An 8,060-nucleotide genomic window follows, 5' to 3' on the forward strand; every position below is an offset into this window, starting at 1 on the left:
CTAGGCACCGTGCTCTGGAACCGCTCGTGCGAAGCCGATCCAGATTCTAGTGCTCGGAGTCTGCCTCCCCCCTCCCTCAAGATCTCCACACACCGGTGCAGCCGCCTCCTGAATCCGACCTCAGAGCATCCAGCCTCCCTGCTCCGCCTGAGCTCCCCATGTGAGATCCCCTGGATGGGACCCTGGGGAACCCCTACACGCCCCCAAAGGGGCCATGCACCCACCTTCAGCCAGACGCAATTCCCAGCCAGCGTGGGAGTCAGGAGGACTCGCCCAGCCCTTGTGGTCCCTTGCAGGTAGCAATCGGCGCACCCCGGTCCCCGAGCCCCTCTGAAGGGCCCCCCTGCAGTGTCCAGCCCCTTCTCCACCACGCACACACAGAAATACCTGCCGGCCACCGACACGTCTCTCGCCCCCCACATCCTCTGCAGCATCCGAACCGAGGGGGGCTGAGATCCCATGTTCCTGTGGGCAGACACGCTGCCCGTTTACATCCCAGTTGCTGGATCGGGGGCGGGGGGATATTTTGTGTTTTATTTATCCCCCCAAAGTTCCTTGGCTGTGCTCAGAGCCAAGATAACCATGGGGGGAGTGTGCCGGTCTGCCCCTTCCTTGTTGACTCCACATCGCTCTGTGATGTGTATGTAAATAGTATCTAACTACTGTAAGGTACTATGACAATCTACATCTCGCCAGGGAGATGGGCCTAAAAACCTGTAACCCCAGCACCCACCCAGCCGCCCGTGGCTCCTCGTGCCGCGTCTGTACTGCTGTTTCACAGTGCGCTCGGTGGGCAGGGGCAGTGTGACCCCCCCTGGCTGGCATTTAACCCTCCCCAGACATTCAGTGGTGAACCAGCCAGTATGCGCCAGGCGCAGCACGTCACAAGCGAGTCGCAGCCCGCATGGGTGTCAGGAGGATTTATTAGCTCTCAGGATCAGGGGGCAGGGAGACTTTGTTAGCGGCTTAATTAGGAGTTACAGCAGCGACCGCCCGGATTCTGCCCCGTGCATTCCCCCACCAGGCAGGGACTGGCCCTTCTACACAGCCCACCCCAGACCTGCGTCTCTTTCCTGGGCAAGGGGGTCGCCTGCCCCCTCCCCGGCTCTCTAATGCCAGTGTCCACAGGCAGCTGCCGCCGCCCTGTAGTGGCCACTGCACAGATCCCACCCTCAGCCCAGCACCGAAATACATGAGTAACACACGGGAAACCGAGGCACGCGCGCAGCACTCAGAGAAAACCCCAGCGAGATCTCCACTTTGTTACAGCAGCAGCTCCCTCTTCTCTGCCAGCCGGGTCCATGTGCCATCAGGCAGCCCCACATTGCCCCACGCCCTATGCAGGGCTGCAAACCCAGGGCTCCCGCAAAGGAAGAGCTACAGCTGTCTCTGGGGCTCCCTTGTTCCCTCCCCCTGCTCCCTACTGCTGGGCCAGTTCCCACCCAGCCCTGAGTCTCCCAGTGGGAACAAGCCCACATCCCGACCCCCCTGCCCTCCTGGGCTGCTGAGAGTTGCCCCTGCTCTGAGAGAGGTCCCAGAGCCCCATGCTCAGGGCCTTGCAGTTGGACTGGGGCAGGTGCGTCAGAGCAGAGCTGGTTCAAAGCTGGGCGAATAATAAATAAAATAAAATAATAAAACAGTGTTTTGTAGGGTCTGTGCTCTCCTTTCGCAGGAGGAAGTAGGAAAGAGCGTAAAGGCACTAGAGGCTGAGCAAAGTGTGTGTGTCTGTGCTTGTGTACAGGTGTGTGTGCTTGTGTGTCTGTCCATGTCTGTGTGTCCACAGAAGGGGGAGCAGACAGCATCACCATCACTGCCCGTCACCATCACTGCCCAGGAAATGTGCTGGAGAGGCCAAGGGAGGGACCGGAGCTGGAGCCCGTTGCGGCCCCAGCAGCTCAACAAACGCCAGGGGATGCAGAGCACAGAGGCTGGAGTCCCCTCACAGCCATCCGAGTGGGTGGCCAGCTGGAGGGTGCTCTCTGGGATCTGTGACAAGAGGGCAACGGTTTGCCAGCTGGCCATGGGAACTCAGGCAGTGCGACTTCATCTGGGGTGAGTCACCCGCTGAGATGGACAAACCTGAGACGTTACCACGCCTCTGCCCCTTCCCCGGGGGAGGGTGGCACCAGCCCTGGAGCCTGGCCCCACAGAGAACACCAGACGTAAAGCAGAGCGACAGAGCGCCCGGCCGGTCATTTCCCTTACTCCTTTTGTACCAGCCTGTGATGAGCTGTGTCTTTCATTCATTTACAGCCAAGCGAGGTGGGATTTTGGGGGCCCAGCCTGAGGCCCTGGTGTCAGAAAGCGCTGAGGATTCACACTTTGAAAATTGAGCCCCTTGGTGGGGGCAGAGGGAGGATGGTGCAGTGGTTAAAGCAGCACCCTGGCACTCTGGAGATCCAGTTTCATTCCCCTGGTTTGACACGGACTCCCTGCAAGTCACTTAGGCCTTGTCTACATGTGAAGATTGGATTGACCCAGCTACATTGCTTGGGGCTGTGAAAAATGTCGCGCCTGGGGCGCCGTAGTTAGCTCGAGCTAACCCTGGTGTAGACACGGCTCGGCAGAATTCATCCTTCACCCCTAGCGCCTGCCTCGCGGCATGGTGGGTTCACGCCATCGATGGCAAAACCCCTTCCAGCGCCAGGGGAGGCATCTGCACCACGGCACGGCAGTGGAGGCGTCAGGCCTTTGTGTCTCCGTTCCCCAGCCACCCGATGGGGATAACAGCCCCGGCCTGCCTCGCCAGGGTGTGTGGGGTTTTAAATACCCTGGCGATGGCGCGGGAAAGTCCTTGACCAGATGACGCTGGCTGTGCCCAGACTCGTGTGCACCAGGGCAACGAAATGACACAGGCCGAGCCGAGGTGGGGGGTGCCGCTGACAGCTGGGATTTCAGCCAGAAAGGCAGCAATGGCTTCCTGGACGATTTGTTTCCCTCCCCGGACCCCCCCCCCCCCACACACACACCTCAGGCAGCTCTCCTGGTGAACAGGGGCCTGGGAAACCACATCCTGGCTGCAGCCCTAAGCCCTATTCTGCAGCTGCTATTTCAGGCCCTTTGGCTGGGTGGGGGGGCGGAAACAGGCCCTGGACCGTTATTTTAGGCCACCCACAGCCAGGTGCTCACAGTGCATCATCCAGCTCTCCGCCCAGGAAGGAGACGCAGCAGTTTGGACAGAGGTGACATGTAATCGTTCAGAGCAGGGAGGCACAATTTAAAGGTTCTGGATGTGCAACCAAAAAATCTCAGGGGGCACATCCCCCCACCCCACCCCACCCCCAACCTCAGAGCAACCTTTCAACCTGCATCCCCCACCGTGTGGCAGCACGCATCTCGCTCTCAGCCCCTTGTGCAGCAGCTCCACGGCGCAAGGCGCTGCATGCGCACAAGCCCTGCCCTATGACGAAAGAGGCTCAGTGGGCGGGGGAGAGATTTGCCCAGGTCATACAGACAGTCCGTGGCAGGACTCGAACCCAAGATTTCCGGCTGCCTAGCCACAACCCACTCCTCAAGCACCCACTGTTACCCTGCAGCCACCATGAGGCTGCAAAGGGGAAGGGAAGATCATGTGGGGTGAGGGATAATCGCCCACCTCGAGGCCCTCATTCAGCCTGACAAATCCCAGTCTGAGCGGGGCCCTGTAGTCACACGGGCGGGGCGCGGGGGGGCGGGGCCCCTCCCACAAACAAAGCTATACTTACACACACATCTCTGCCGGGTGTGTTTTAAGCAGACTGGGAAATGACTCAGCCCACGTCCCGCCCCATGGCCCCGGGGAGGATGGGAGGCTCAGTCCAGCCCTGCCACCATGTCCGTTGGGATCGCGCTGCTGCTGGGGCTGGGGACTGCCAGTGAGTAGGGAGGGAATCAACGGGGGCAACTGCCTCTCTGAACCTCCATCTGCCCGGGCTGACGCCTGGCTGGGAGGGGCCCGGAGAGCATATCCACAGGGGTCTCATTAAAAACAGCTGGTCATGGATGACCAGCTGGCTTGGGGTGGGGGAAATGGGACACAGGGCCTTCCCCCCTGGGGGGACACCCCCATCCAGCCCCAGAGCGGGGGGCTGGCTGGCTGGCTCAGTGTAGGGGGGATGGCCAATGGGACATGGGACCTTTCCACTCTAGGGGACGCCGGCTCCCATCCGGCTCCAGAGGGATGGGTGGCTCGGGGCATGGGGAGGTGGGGAATGGGACATGGGGCCTCCCTCCTGGCCCTGGATTTGTATCATGCTTGCCCCACAGCCGGCGCTTTCCCCGTCTCCACTGACCCCTCCCCGGTGACAGCGCTTCTGGGCTCCGACGTGCTCCTGAGATGCAGCTTTGCTGCGGCCCCGCGTGCTGGGCAGGGGGACCGGTCGCTGCTTGTCACCTGGTACTTCCAGGAGAGGAGGGTGGCTGAGTTAGACGGCATCGCCATCAGCACCCGGGTGGGTGCCGTCCTGTTCTCCCAGCAGCATGACCGCGCCCAGGCCTCGCTCCTCCTGCGCGGCGTCACCCTGGCCGACCAGGGCCCCTACCGCTGCTCCGTGCGCCACTCTGGGCAGCACGGCGAGGGGAAAGTCCACGTGCGAATTGCAGGTAGGGCCGTCGGCAATGGGGCCTCGGCTGCGGTGCACTGGGCGCTGCAGGTGCCGCCCTGGGTCATGTTCCAGCCGCTGCCCAGCCCCAGGAGCTGGGGCTGGGTCTCTGGTGGAGCAGGGGACCCTGGTCTGGCCCCGACCCCAGACACTTGGCCAGGCTCAGTGCCCGTGACTGCCGGGGAAGGGGTGAGGGCTGGGGTGATTGATGATGGGTGTGGCGGGTGCGAGTCTGCGGGGGAAGACCCCCCTGGGTCGGGTCTCTGGCGTGCCCATCTCTCTGTCTTCCCCCAGCACTGCCGCAGCCCGTGGTGCCCAGCACCGTGGTGGAGATGCACGAGGACAGTGCCCTGGTGTGCTGCGTGAGGAGGTTTTACCCCCAGGATATCACAGTGTCCTGGCTCCGGGACGGGCAGCATCTAAACACCTCCTTCATCTCGGCCGCGCGCCAGGGGCACCGGGATGAGACGTTCAGCCTGGTGACAGTCTACAGGTTCACCCCCACGGCGCAGGACCTGGGGGCGCTCTTCTCCTGCCGGGCCTGGCACCCCCTGCTAAAACAGTCCCACCAGACCGACATCCGCATCTCCTTCCAGGGTGAGGCTGCCAGATCAGTTTGGCCTGGGTGCTCCTCACCATGGTATCTGAGCCCCACCACGGTCTGTCCCGTCCAACCAGCAGGATGGCTTTTTGGTCCGTCACCCCCCCCCCCCCCCGGTCATCCCCCAGGGCTCCCAGCCCCTCTCAGGGGTTAGGTTCTCTGGGCTCACAGCCCAGTCCCCTGTCTCATCACCCCTCGTCCTCCTCACTTAACGATCCCTCGTTCTGCCGTGCAGACAGTGCCCTGGCTCAGCCAGTCTAGGTTGACTCAGCCCCTTCCCTCTCTCCCGTAACTCGGCCCCATCGGGTCCGTTGCTGGTCCCTGAACTCCAGCGTCCCTCATTCCGGGGCCGGTCCTAGCCTGTGGGTGGTACGTCCCCGGGGAATCTCCCCTCGGCCCTGGGATCCGAGGGCGTTTCTATACGGTATCCCAGGAGCTGGGGTCGGGGGTCACTGGGGTGAGGGCTGGGGTTGCCCAAGGGGCTGGCAGTCACTGGGGTTGGCAGTGGGGTTGCTGGGGAGCAGGGAGGGCAGCAACTGGGGGGGTTCTCTCTGACCTGTGTGTCCCCCATCAGCCGGCAGCCTGGCAACGGGACTCCGGGTCCTGCTGTGGATGCTGCGGGTGACTCTGCTGCTGACTGTGGCTGGAGGTGCCTGGCTCTATATTGACACCAACAGCTGGCTGAGGAAGGTGAGGACCGAGGCAGCGTCTGCTCAGCAGGTGCCCGGGGCTGGCCCTAGCTTCGCTCCCCTGGCTCAGATGCGCCCCCTCCTGGCTAACCCAAATGCCTCTTGCCCTGTCTGCACCGGTGTTTGGTGCCGCCCCCCACCTCGTACCTGGTTCCCAGTGAGGACCAGGCCATTGGGGTGAACCCAGAGCGCGTTTCTCCCACAGTAGCCTTGTCCGGAGCCGGCGCTTGTAGGAGCTGGATGTGCCAGAGCCGGGACGTTTTAGGTGCCCTGAGAGACATTCCCGGGGTGGCGCTGGAAAAGTGGGGCCTGCCCCATTGATGGTGGGAGGAGAGGGGGCCCTTCACCCTCACACACTGGGAGAAGTAACCCCCAGGGGTTTGTTCATTGCACCGGGTCCAGGCAGACGCCCTGTTCTGTTATTGGCACCTGTAACCCGCCCTAGACAGGCCAGGCGCCCAGCCCCTGTGGAGAGGGGGCCCTGAGCTGTGACCAACGTCTCTCTTTCTCTCTGGGGTCTAACTCTCCTCTCCCCCCACGGCCGGCACACAGAGGGTGGAGCAGATGATGAAGCAAGCGACGGAACGGATCTGGGATCCCCTGGGTCAGAGGTTGCAGCGGTTCCGGGAGGCGATCTCCTCGCGGAGCAGATAGGAAGATGCCCTTGCTGCTCGTAGCACCCCGGCTCTCCATCCCAGCGGTGCCGTCCGTGCCTCCCAGCTCCCGCTTGGCCTGTGGGCATGCCGTGCTCCTGCCACCTTGGCCTCCTATCAGTCATTCCCCGGCGCCCTGCCCTTCTTGCTCACAGGGGGGAGTGAGCTGCCAGCCCCCAGCATGGCAGCTCTCTGCACAGACACCTCCCGTGTCCCCTCTCTGCAACTTGCACAGACTCCAGTGTGGTCGCCCCCACGTCCCTGGCCCCCTGACGTGTCCTGTGTGTAGCCGGGGTGCGGTTTTCCCTCTGGTCAGCGTGCAGACCACGAGCAATAAAGCCATCTCTCTGCACTCCCTGTGCAACTATCATGATTGGACTGTGAGCGCTCCCTAATCCCCATGGCCCCCCTCTTCTGGGAACCAGCGCTGGGGTCAGGTCTTGCCGGGCCCTGCTACTCCCCAGGCTGGCCTCCTGGGGTCCCCTGTCAGGCACCTGCAGGGCAGATCCATGTTACCCTGTGAGCTGAGCTCAGGTGAGCTGGTGAACTATCCTTTATATCTTAGCCCCAGTGCAGCTGCTTGTGAAGTTAGTGCAAAGGGAACGAAAGCTGCACGGCCATTATTCGCCCAGCTTGGAGAGGCTCTTCCCTGCCTCAGCCCCACCTTGTGAAGCTGCTGCTTAAATTAGTGTGAACAAAGGAAACAAAAGCCTCTTGGCAGCTAGGAGGAAGTGAAGGAAAGGGAAGATGACATTGCAAGGGGCTTTGCAGGGGGCTGCAGCGGGGTTAGCTAGCTAGCAGTAATGGTTAGCAGAGGGCCTAACAAAAGTTAGCTCGAGTGAGGAAGCCGGGGTCAGATGTAGCCACAAGGCGTGGGATGGACTGGCTACCCGGCAAAGCTTTATTTAGCCAGGCTCCTCACCCGCACCGAGCCGAGACCCTTCAGGCTGCGCCAGCACTTACGACGATTGTTGCAATCCCGAAATGGGCAGCAGGACTGGCAACCGTGGACCTGGGGCCATGACGTAATCAAACGTGGTCTCAGCAAGGGGGGTATAAGGAACGTAGCAGGGAATCAAACCCCACCCTCAGCAGGGCCTCGGACCGGCAGGGCGGTGACGCCCTCAACACTTATCTTGCCATAAGGGGGACCCATGGGCAGCCCATCAATTTGTGAGCATGTGCGAGGCAGAGCCTGCTGTGATGCTCCTCTGGTTTTTCCAGTTCTGTGACTCTGCTTGTATTGATCGTGCTATTAATAAAACGCATCCAGACTCAGAGTACGAACCTGGCACTCGGGAAACGTGCGCCGGGCACTGCCCAGGCCCTGCCATGCCCAGGCTGAGCCACCTCCCCCCGAACTCCCTTGGGCGTGACACACTCAGGGCAGAGTCACAGAGCAGCATGGACAGGGCCAGGCAGCCCAGGGGCGTTGGGCAGCTCATATTATCTGAGCAAAACCCGACCCCAAAACTCTGTTAGCCGGACGTAGGTGGCGGCCAGGGCTGAAGGGCACCCGACACCCTGCCTCGGTTCC

General features: G+C 62.0%; 1 long non-coding RNA gene across 1 annotated transcript; it reads left to right on the forward strand.

Moving 5' to 3' along the window:
* The first annotated feature begins 5,048 nt into the window (after positions 1–5,048).
* LOC137151489 (uncharacterized) lies at positions 5,049–6,857 on the forward strand. The gene is made up of 3 exons (XR_010919285.1): positions 5,049–5,177; positions 5,756–5,871; positions 6,423–6,857. It is a non-coding gene; the product is annotated as an uncharacterized lncRNA (long non-coding RNA).
* The last annotated feature ends 1,203 nt before the right edge of the window (positions 6,858–8,060 follow it).

The sequence above is a fragment of the Emydura macquarii genome, unplaced genomic scaffold (assembly GCF_026122565.2).
Source record: "Emydura macquarii macquarii isolate MOO-44397 ecotype Brisbane River unplaced genomic scaffold, CSIRO-AGI_Emac_v2 contig_1093, whole genome shotgun sequence".
Classification (NCBI taxonomy): domain Eukaryota; kingdom Metazoa; phylum Chordata; order Testudines; family Chelidae; genus Emydura; species Emydura macquarii.